The 12,313-nt window shown below is 36.9% G+C and overlaps 1 long non-coding RNA gene across 1 annotated transcript; it reads left to right on the top strand.

Moving 5' to 3' along the window:
• The first annotated feature begins 1,100 nt into the window (after positions 1-1,100).
• Positions 1,101-9,671, top strand: LOC139031732 (uncharacterized). Its single transcript, XR_011484204.1, has 3 exons — positions 1,101-1,306; positions 3,574-3,683; positions 9,210-9,671. It is a non-coding gene; the product is annotated as an uncharacterized lncRNA (long non-coding RNA).
• Positions 9,672-12,313: the final 2,642 nt, after the last annotated feature.

Here is a 12,313-nt window from a genome sequence, read left to right as displayed (position 1 = left end):
GCGGAATCTTCCTGGACCAATGATAGAACCTGTGTCTCCTGCCTTGGCAGGGAAATTCTTATCCAGGGAAGTTCTAGGTGTTTTTAATACATGGTATTAAATTGATATCTCACAAAAGCTCCAAGAAGTTACTACAAGTTAGTTCGTTTCATAACTTTCACTCGAAGAGAAAGATAAATTCATTCATTGCTAGCTATATTTATTGATTATTCTCTGTATGCCAGATCTAACCAGTCCATCCTAAAGGAAATCAGTCCTAAATATTCACTGGAAGGACTGATGTTGAAGCTGAAACTCCAGTACTTTGGCCACCTCTTGTGAAGAGTTGACTCATTGGAAAAGACCCTGATGCTGGGAAAGATTGAAGGCAGGAGGAGAAGGGGACGACAGAGGATGAGATGGTTGGATGGCATCACCGACTCAATGGACATGAGTTTGAGCAAGCTCTGGGAGTTGGTGATGGACAGGGAGGCCTGGCGTGTGCTGTGGTCCTTGAGGTTGCAAAGAGTTGGACATGACTGAGCTACTGAACTGAACTGAACTGAACTGACTGAAATTCAAAGCCCCATGTTCTGACTTCAGAACCTATACTCTGAACCTCTCTGCCATGCTGTCAGCATGTAAAAAATAAACAGAACAAGCAATTTTGGTGCTGTGAGAAGTATACAGAGAAAGTATTTATCAAGAAGAGACACTAAGGTTGAGGCAGGTTGAACTATGAGGAGGTTGTGTTAAGTTTTGTTTCAGTCGTGTCCAACTCATCGCGACCCTATAGACGTTAGCCTGCCAGACTCCTCTGTCCATGGGAGTCTCCAGGCAAGAATACTGGAGTAGATTGCCATGCGATGTGCCACGGGATCTTCCAATCCAGGGATCGAACCCATGTCTCCTGAGCTGGCAGGTCGGTTCTTTACCACGAGCCCCACCATCTAGTGGTTACTTAATAGAAGAGAGAAGAGAAATTGAGTAAAGATTTATCACACACACACACACACACACAGGAAGTTAATCATCAGTTTTAAAGAATCAGACGAAGGTCATGCCTCAGCTGGTAATTTCTAACCACTGTTGTACTTTTCTAATAATTCTTTGATTTCACTTCTTGTTTTCCATAAGTTCTGTGATTCTTTTTTAACTCAGTGTGAGAAAAGTTAGTAAACTGATATAGGAGATATCTATTACTTCCATTTAGTATTTGTAATGAAGCTGTACTGGTCTGTTTAGAGGTATTCAGTAAAAGCCATTAGCCAATGTCAACTAGTGAATTGGGGAAAAAAGAAATGTGTTCATCAGATGAAAACACTTGGTAAGTTATCTGTCTCTTTGTTACACATAAAGATGAGATTGCTGAACCTGAAACTGATTTTATATTGCAACTTTGTGTAATGAATATGTTATTTTATGACTTGTCAAACTGTTTAGTCATAATTATAGTTTCTACATTATAGAACACTCATTTTGTCCTTCTAAAAGAGCATCAATTTTTTTTTTTTTTGTAAATCTCTAAAGAACTCTAATGAATGAATGAAACTACTTGCTTGTCTGTCTTTATAACATTGTCTTAAAAGTAAGCCCTTTGGGGAAATAAAAGTTTATACATAGAAGTTAAAATGAGCCATTATAAAATATTTACATTTTCTCTATTTTTGAAGCATATGCAAGTAAGTGTGATTAAACAGAAAATAATTTAAAATGTGCTAAAATAGTAACAAAATATTTATGTATCAGATATTTTCCCAAGCTTTTGGATTTATGTTTGAATAGTATTTTAAAACAATCTATAGTGAGAAAAAAAATCTCTATTAAAAGTACATACTCATTTATATACATACAGTCATGTTGTTAATAGCAGTTTAAATAAGTAATAGATTTGAAAAGAACAAATGTCTTGGTATCTAATTTGAGATGCGAAGACTCTGACATATAGTTTTTCACTCACACACTATCTAAAAACACTGGGCTAATAAGCAAAGTTATGTTAATGAAGTGTTCACAAAAATGTGGTTTTGAAGGTAGGTTGCCCAGGCTTCCCTGGTAGCTCAGTGGGTAAAGAATCCACCTACAGTGCAGGAGATCCCAGTTCAATTCCTGGGTCATGAAGGTCTGTTGGCAAAGGGATAGACTCTCCACTCCAGCATTCTTGGGCTTCCCCGGTGGCTCAGCTGATGAAGAATCTCTTGCAATGCGGGAGACCTGGGTTCAATCCCTGGGTGGGGAATATCCCCTAGAGAAGGGAAAGGGTACCCACTCCAGTATTCTGGCCTGGAGAATTCCATGGACTATATAGTCCACGGGGTCACAAAGAGTTGGACACAACTGAGTGACTTTCATTTCACTTGGCACATCTGGGCTTTCCTGGTGGTTCAGTGGTAGAGAATCTGCCTGCAAAGCAAATGTGGATTTGATCCCTGGGTTGGGAAGGTCCCCTGGAGAAGAAAATGGCAACCCACTTCAGTATTCTTGCCTGGAGAATTCCACCAGAGAAACCTGGTGGGCTATAGTCCATGGGGCCACAAAAGAGTTGGACACAACTGAGCAACCACCACGAACAGTAATGTGCAAGCTTGGCACATTTGAATCACAGAACTGAATCTGTAGACCTTTCCTTCTGTCTTCTGCACATTCATCCTCCTGGACAATTATGGCAAATTACCCACTTCCTGCTCTTCTTCGTCTCTGAGCTTTTGTGTATTCTGCTCCCCTGGCCTGGAGTGCCCTTTTTAATCTCTTCTTTTCCTCACACTTGTGCCTCTTATGTTGTTTTATATTTTAGATTCAAACTCACTTCCTTTGTACTTTTCATTGTTCTTCCTCTTCTCATGTATCATATTTATCACATTTGCTATAGTATAACTTTTTCTGTGAAAAAGTGACATGACATTTATTTACATGCATATTTCCCCCAGTACTACCTTAGAATAAAGGAAACACATTCTAATCATCTGTTTATCCTTTATTGTTGGTGCAGTAATTAGAATGTGGTGTTTAATAAGTGTTTGCAGAAGAAAGTGAGGATGAGCAGCTGTGTACAAGGCCGACAAAGTAGGGATGTGGCATTCCGGGCATGGGGGTAGTGTGTGCATGGGTGAAGGAACACAAGAGAGCACATGTGTCTTGACAACAGTGACTTATCCAACGTGCATGGAGCAAGAATGCTGAAGAGGAGAGGCTTAAAAGGGAAAATAGGACTCTCGACTGTGATGGGCCTTTTTACCTTGCCAAAAAGTACTTTGGTGTCCCATAGACCAAGAGGAGACCTGGAAAGATTTAAGCCGGAAATGAGATGACCAAATCAGTATTTTGAAGAGAGAATCAGTTGGTGATGTGAAGATGGACTTTTATCTCTAAGATGTGGAATTAAAAAGGCTGATTACTAGTGATGTTTTTGTTAAAGAGGAACAAAGTTAACTAAGGAGACACTTGGAAGATGGAATCACAAGATCTGAAGAGGATATGTTGTCTAGAAATGATTTTCAATGTAGTTTTTTTAATGTAGTCAGATGGCATGTTCTCCTGTACCAAGCAATGCCTGCTGTGATTTTCAGTAAAATAATGAGATATATTGTTGGACAGGGCTATGTGCCTGGTTGGACAGCCCATATCAAGAGGAAAATGGTAGCAGTTGTCCTCCACCACCAATCACTGCCCTCCAACATCTGGATCCTCTCTTTTTGGGAAAGATGGTGAGTAAAATTCAGTTTGACGCTGGAGTTTTCAGATGAATTCAACAGTCTTTTAATTTCAATTTGTGGAGTAATTAAGATGTTATCACTACATTCAGGGTTTTGCCTTGAAATAGCTTTAATAGATCTGTTCATTAATGTATGCAAATGCACCAAATTATCTTTTTCTTACATCTTACTGAATTATTTTTAATTAATTTCTATTGGAATATAGTTGTTTTACAGTGGGTTAATTTCTACTGTACAGCAAAGTGAATCAACTATAGGTATATATAAATCCCCTCTTTTTTGGATTTCCTTCCCACTTAGATCCTCACAGAGCACTGAGCAGAGCTCCCTGAGTTATATAGTAGGTTCTCATTAATGATCTATTTTATACATAGTATCAATGGTGTGTATATGTCATCCCAAACTCCCAATTTACCCCACCACCAAATTATCTTTTATAAAAATAAACTATGTGTCCTTGAAGGAATGACCACACTTTATATCTCTAGTCCTAGTAACTGGCATGCAGTAAGCAATCCTTTAATAAATGTTTGCTGAACAAATCAATGGTTGAAAGACAAATAGAAAGTTGAATGAAGAGTGAAGAAAAGGACATGTAAACACTTGTGATTCTAGCACCAAAGTGCATAGAGAAGCACCATTTGCCTGAGGATCAATACTTTTCCCAGATGTAACTGGTAAAGGATTTACAGGTTGCTGGGGTCCAGCCCCAGCAGGATCCAGGAGAACCCTCAGGATGAACGGCGTCGGCGAATGAGAGAGAGAGTGAGACAAAGCTCGGGGCTAAGTCTGAAGTTTATTTTCGCACGGCCCCTTTATACCCTTAACAACATCTTTTTGGGGGAAGTGCGTATTGCTTACAGACAGGTCATCTCAAAACATCGCAGCAACTTGACCTTCAACAGAAACAGGATGTCACCCACATACTTTTTCATTCACAAGAGTCTTTCTTATCATTTGGCCTTCAGGCCTGCTAACATTTTATGGCTTGCACCTGGTGTGACTTAAGCAACTTCAGTAGCCGACCCTGTTTTTTTTTTTTTATAATTAATCTATTTTCTTTCTAATAAGCCTCATCTCTATGGGAACTAGATAGGATTACATTTTTACAGAACAGAAATGCGAAGGACTGCAGAAACAGCAGATATGGCACAAAACAGTCTCTTAGTATAAAAGTTAACTACCTGCAAGAAGTTGCCAGCTAATCTCTATCTAAACTATTTTCTATTAGGCACATTTGTAGCTATCATATTTGTGGAGCTTTTCTCACCCTGTGAAGGGGCCTATGCTTAATAGTTTCTTTTGTTAGCGTACTGTGCTTAGGATGTTTAGAACAATCAAGAGAATTTTTTGCAATGAGAGCACACATTTATCAAACAAGCCAGAATGCCAGCAAAAGGGTTTGAATTGAAGCATTTCTTTCATCCCTGGCCCCTTTGTAGGGTACCAGCGTCCAGGAGATTTATTAATTAGGGTTTTAAGTTGGTCTTTATTCAGTGAAAGAGGAGCAGGAGAGCTCTCGGCAGGCAACACAGAATCCACAGCAGGGCAAACAGAACAACAGCAGAAAGACGGGGAGGATACAGGGTGGGGTAGAGGCCGAGGCCAACCTGGAGGGTCCCTTATCCTAGACGGCCTTGCCTGTCAGGTTTTTTCTTGTGACCTCATCATGGATGGGGTCCCGGCTGGCCTTGCCTGCCTGGTGTTTTCTTCATGACCTCGTCATGGGCGGGACCTCCCATAACGGCTCCCAGCAACAGGTTTTTTTTTTAAAGAAAATATTTTCATACGAAATTTCTGTCAATATTTTTAAACAAAAGAAATGTGCTCCAAAAATATAATAACTTTTAGAATTTAATGGCTCTGCCATTCCAAATTTAGAATATCTTTAAAATTTTTAGAGTGTGATTACCACTTGAAAAAAATCGAATCAAAATCTAAATATTCTTTTTTTGTTATTAATTTAACAAATATTTATTGAGGAATTAGCTTGTCACATGTTACTGTGATGATAATGCAAAATGAAAAGACATAGCTACTATTCTCAAGGTTTTATAACTTTGCAAAGAGAAAAATATATGCATAAACTTTTCAAGACTAGTTAAGTAGCATATTCATTTCCTAGGGCTTTGGTAACAAGATACAACAGAGTGGGTGACTTTATAACAGAAATGTGTATTTTCATAGTTTTGGAGCCTGTATGTCCAAGATCAAGGTATTGGCAAGTTTGATTTCTCCTAAGGCCTCTCTTCTTGGCTTGTAGATGGCTGTCTCCTGACTGTGTCTTCACCTTGTACTTATGTGTGTGCATCTTGTGTATGTCTTTTTATATATCCAAATTTCTTTTTCTTATAAGGACATCAGTTATACTGGGTTAGGACTCACCCTAAAGACTTCATTTTAATTCAATCGCCTCTTTAAAGACCTTATGTTTCAATAGAGTTATATTCTGAGGTTCTGAGAATTAGGACTTCAGCATATGAAATGAGTCCACACAATTTTAACTTGTAATAGGTAAGATACAAGATTTGTCTAAATGGAGCAAGGGTCTCAGACTTTCAGACTCTCAAACCTAGAATGGATAGATATTTATTTCAGGCAAATAATAATACATGCTTAAATATTTAAATATTAAAAATGTGCTGCTAAATATATGGAAATGAAAATATGTTTTCTACAGCTTTCCCTCTCATTGTATCTGCTGTCATAATCATTTCCATGGTTCACAACTGAGATGTCGTAAACAAAAGCAATCAGGACTTTATAAAAGCATAAATGCCTACAGCAGATAAGTACACAATACATTGGAAGCTAATTTTAATGCAAATGGCTTTGCATGAGGAATGAGGGCAGTGTGGTGTCTATGAAGTACATCTACAAAACAGAGCAAGAAAAGAAAAACCACTCTCCAGCAGCGTTTCCCCAGGACACCCACCTGCATACTTTCATCAAGAGAGGAGCAGGACTTTATTCTCAAAGGAATAGATACTTCCTCTAGACATGGATTCATCTTCCTGACCTTCAAAGTTTCTGCCAAACCCATCATCTGTGATATTAAGGAAAGTTTCATTCCCCGTCATGAAGTTCAAGGCAACAGAGCTTCTGTACCAAGAAATCTGTTTTATAGCACATAAAGTGGAGAAATGCTCAAGAAATTAATTGTTCTTGTGATCCCCATCACTCTGGAGCAACTGGCCTGATATATTGGCACTATGGCCTTCTGAAATGCCAACTGGATGCTTAAATCTTTTGGGGCTGGGGTAGTGTCTTCCAGTATGTGATATATGGCCTATATGAGCAACCACCATATGGTTTTATTTCCTTCATAATCAGAACTCATGATTCAGGAAATAAAAGAAGAAAGAGAAGTGACTTTTTCACTATTACTCTGAGATACACTGACATCATTATTGCTGTCCATTCTCAAAACCTCTGGGCTCTGCTTGCCTTTGTTCCCAAGGGGGAAATATTTTAACTAAGCTCTACATCAGTAGTTCCATTAAACTCACAGTTTAAAGCAGCAGTCAGTTTCTTTGGGCTCCTCATATTGGTGAATCAACAGGCAGAAGAGTATTTGTGTTCTGGCAGAGGTAATTGATCTCTATTATCAAAAATAAATTGTGTTAAGACACAATGGGGTAAAAATTGCAGAAGGTCCTCAGAAATACTTCTTTGTATTTCCTACCCAGTGATTAACGTCACTGGAAAAAAATGAAAACTATTTAATATAGGAGGGAGTCTCATGACCTCAACTAAAAGCATAACTAGCTAAGGTTTTTTGCTGAAGGCAGAGGTGGTAGAACAATGTTGCTATAGACATTGATTGTGATCAGGTGACCAGTGGCAAACCTGCAAAATGTAATAGTTGTGCATAGCTTTTCTTACTTTGATATGTGTATACTTGTGTATATGTTTGCTTTTAAAATCTTTTCCTCTTAAATTTGCCTAATACCTAATATAAGAAGTATTCATAATAGTCATTTATTTGATTTACAAGATATCAAAGAGGAAATGTGACAATATAGAAGAGAAATGATCACTTAAAGAGAGATAAAGGGGTTTTGTATCTTATTTTGAGGAGGAGGTTACACAGAAGACAGTTGCACTATGTTATATGGAAACAATTTTGCTATCATTTTTCTTAGAAATTATGATAAGTATGATTAATAAAGATGTATAGAAATGTTCAGTTGACAAGGGGTAAATTGTAGTGGAATTGTGTTGTGTCAACTTAGCCAAAAGTAGAAGTACATTTCCCAGAAATTCTTTCCTTTATCATTCTGAGTTAGTTTTAGCCAGATTTCTTTGTGAAAAGTGGAAGAGAGAAATGAAATAACAGCTGTATTTTTTCTTTTTTTAACATTCCTGAGGTTAAAGCCGGTCATCAGGCATGAGGCAGTTTACATGTGTTATCACTTATCTGCGAGTTTCAGTCTGTCCACATGGATTTCACTTACCCTTGAAGTTTTCTTAGTCTTGCTGTCTGCGTCAGATGTCCATCTTCCCTTCCTTATTGCCTATCCAGCTGACTTCAGGCTACAGCACCAGGCAGAATAAACAACTTCCCAGGCTACTTAACCAGCTTCCTCAATTTTGTAAGGTCCAATCCCAGTAACTCTTTGAATGTGTTACAGTAGTTCTTCTGTGATTGAGCTCTGACTGATAAAATTAGTGATGTTTTAAAGCCAGTAGGAGAAAGCTTTCTTGCTTTTTTTTTAAAAAATCATATTATTCTTTTGTGGTCATGGAAAACAGAAGCTAAATGTCTATGTGTGTATCAACTTATTCTCACACACTATGTGGCTATTCCCTACCTACTATATATGATCAGTTTTAAGACAGCAAAATACTATGAACTTTGTCATTATTCAGCCAAATATGACACTTGAACAGCTGTGGGAGATGCATTTTAACTAGAATTGGCAAAAGCCAATTACTTCATTTAATTAAAAAAACATAAGTCTTCTCCCACCATTTAAAAAAATACTTCTTTTTTTTTTTTTTTTTTTTTGGTCTTCATCTGTTTCTAGCACAGAGCTCCCCAAAGCTTGGGAATTCCCTGAAGGACAAGAGCAATGGGAGCATCTTTTGTTATAACATTTGGTCACAGTTCCTCAAACGGCTTCAGAGCCATAAACATGAAATGGATGTCTTGTTATTCTTTTTTTTTTTTTAAATTTTTATTAGTTGGAGGCTAATTACTTTACATCATTACAGTAGTTTTTGTTATACATTGATATGAATTAGCCATGGATTTACATGTAAATCCACCATTTAAAAAAATACTTCTAAATATTCTATGAATCATCAGTTCTACTGTTTTAAAATGGTTTCTAATTTCAAAAGTTACTTTAGTCCTTAAATGCTTTTAAAACTAGCCTCCGTTCCCATTCAAATAATCAGTCTTTTCATTTCATTTGGAAGAACAAATAGGTCTGCAGATTTCTATTCTGATTCTGCTCATTCTTACAACAAAGCATTTTCAACATGTTGATTTATTTTCTCCTCTCTAAATAGGTCCCCCTGGGTAGAAGTGCTGTTACTGACCAGATTAATGCATCAAAGGAAAAATATGGCTTTGGCAACTGACAGCAGTTATCTCTTCCAGCTCAAGATTATATTCCCTTCCAGATCTGAATTACTGTGAGAACAGATGCACAGCCAGCCAACAAATGGCCTGCTATTGCCTTTATCATCTTATGAGATCATACATATTTTAATTTTAAACTCTTGGGCAATAGAGTTGAACTCTGTGCACTTTGTGTTGCTGTTGTTGTATGGGAAATGTACAAGTCAAACAAAATAAGGTTCACATACAGAGGAAGATAATTATAATGCCATACTCAAATAATGAAATGAAAAAACACATTTATATCTGGGATTATGGCAATGTACAGAAGCCACCTTTATAATCAAGGAATATTTTATATCAGGGAATATGCCTTTATATGTTTTAGAAATGTATCTTTTGTCATGTGTCTAAATGGGCGGCAATTCAAATTGTAGTTGCACCAAGTAAATAAAAAATTTGAGAGACTAAGACTCAAGTTTAGATTCTAATGTTTGTTCATCCATTCACTGAAAACTATGTTCTCTTTCAATTTGCAAGATTATCATAATATAGGCAAAGAAGGAGAGTATAGTCAACTATGGGGTCTTTTTTCTAGTTATATAACCTCTTTAAGGACATAAAGTAATCTTTTCAAAATGACAATCATTCTGCAGTTACCCGCACTTCCAAGTATATCATATCTAGGTTCAACAGCATACTGAATCAACGAGGTTGTATATTTAACACAATCATTAAACCTACTTTTCTAAAGTTGTCCTTTTGAATACATCCAGACTAAAGAATTTTTAAGGATACCCAGAATGTTTAGGAAATTAATAGCAATGTAATTTGTAGTCCCTTACTCTTAAAATTATTTTTTAAAGAAAATGAGCCTTACTTCCATGAATAGTTATATGTGATAGTTCTTTTGAATGCATACCAACACATCTTCCATCTGTTGTATATTGAGGACATTACAATTAAGAGGGATTCAACAGTAATTTTAATAAATTTATATGCACTTCCTCATACTATAAAAATGGAGTGTAAAATTTATTATTAAGTGAGAATATTCTAAAAATGAAGACTGGGGAGAAAAGAAATACAGATATAACAAGAGAGTGGCATTAAGAAAAACCAAAATTGAGGCAAAACAAAAGAACAAATAATAATAATGTACCTAGCAATTTTATCTCATCTTAGTTTACTGAAGTTAAATGCAGTCACCAAAGGAATGTCCAGTAAGAAAGAAAGTTAAAACTAAAATGTTTCAACTGTAAATCATGTTTGACTTCCAAGTTTATATGACTAACTCTTATTACATTTATTCTTCTAATTCTAAAGCTTGACTTATATTAATAGTAAAATTAATTCTATTGATATAGACTTTTCAAAACTTCCTGAATACTGAACTTCTACTCATTCTTAACAGATCTGATGACTACATGAAAACATTATGCTTTTCCCCTGGGAAATGTGTAGAATTCTAGCACTGAGAATCCAATTAGGATAGTACTTTCTTCTGCAACAGCACTAGAATCCAACATGTTTTACTCTCTTTAATCAGTTTGTACAAGTAGACACAGAAGGTAGTCTAAATGGAAACTCAGCCCCAAAGATTAGCATGCAACCAGGACATCTAACAGAGCAAAAAATCCAAGACAGGAAAAAAAAAAAAAAGCTCAATATATGGAAGAATTTTTTACCAGTGGCTTGGTAGTAAAGAATCTGCCTGCAATGCAGGAGACTTGGGTCAGAAAGATCCCCTAGAGGAGGTCGTGGCAACCCATTCCAGTATTCTTGCTGGGAAAATCTCATGGACTGAGGAGCCTGGTGGAGTACAGTCCACAAGGTCACAAAGAGCTGGACATGACTGAGTGACTGAGCATACATGGAGGAACTTAAACAGAGGAAAATGGTAATAGAGGAGGCAGAGCTGCATTTTCAAATAAGCAGAATAATAATAATTATAATAACTAGCGCTGAATATTTCCTATATGACCAGTACCTTTTTATGACTCTATATGTTTCAACTTCAATTGGGTTATTTATATCTTTCAACTTTATTTGGGTTACATGAAAGAGTAAACCATAGTCATAAAATAAGAACTATAAGTAAGACAAAATAAGGGTTAATCGCTCAGTAGTGTTGGACTCTTTGCAACCCTATGGACTGCGGCCCACCAGCCTTCTCCCTTCATGGATTTTTCTGGGCGAGAATACTGGAGTGGGTTGCCATTTCTTTCTCCGGGGGGTCTTTCTGACCCAGGTTTTGAACCCAGGTCTCCTGCATTGCAGGCAGATTCTTTACCATCTGAGCTACCAAGGAAGTCAGTCAGACACGACTGAGTGACTAACACACTATGAAGTAAGCGAATAAAAATTATAACTGAAAAATAAAAACTGTTGTTGAAATTAAGAACAAAAGGTCAGGATAAACTGAGAAGATTAATTAGATTCTGGAAGATCTTGTTACAGAATAAAACAAGAAAGCACCACCAGATGGAGAAAGAACTGGGGAATATGAAAGAAAAGTTGTGAAATCTGGATGATACATTAAATAGTTCCAACATCTAACCAACAGGAGGACCAGAAAGAATACATATAATAGCATACATGGGCAATAAAGCAGATAATCCTGAGAACTGAAGAAAGAGCACTTTGGTGAAAAGATATACCTCTTGTATTGAGGATAAATTTAAAAACAAACTAGAAAATTTGTTTGATCCCTGGGTTTGATTCCTGTGTCAGGAAGATCCCCTGGAGAATGGAATGGCTACCACTCCAGTATTCTTGCTTGCAGAATCCCATGAACAGATGAGCCTGGAGGGTAACAGTCCATGGAATTGCAAAGAGTCAGACACAACTGAGGAACTTAGCATTAGATACTAGGTACTAGGAATGCTTAACAGAATTGAGAGCACTTTTCTTTAGAGCAGTGCCTCTTTAAAAAAATTCTGAAATAAAAGCAGCATGCTTTCAGCTTCTTGACTTGACTATGTGTGTGATTTTACTTTAGTTTTTGATCCTCAAGGCCTTCTTTAGGGGCCTTCTCGATTTTCCAACATAG

This window comes from Odocoileus virginianus, chromosome 28 (assembly GCF_023699985.2).
Source record: "Odocoileus virginianus isolate 20LAN1187 ecotype Illinois chromosome 28, Ovbor_1.2, whole genome shotgun sequence".
NCBI classification, from domain to species: Eukaryota; Metazoa; Chordata; class Mammalia; order Artiodactyla; family Cervidae; genus Odocoileus; species Odocoileus virginianus.
The sequence above is the reverse complement of the archived record's forward strand: the minus strand, read 5'-3'. Positions and strand labels throughout refer to the sequence as shown.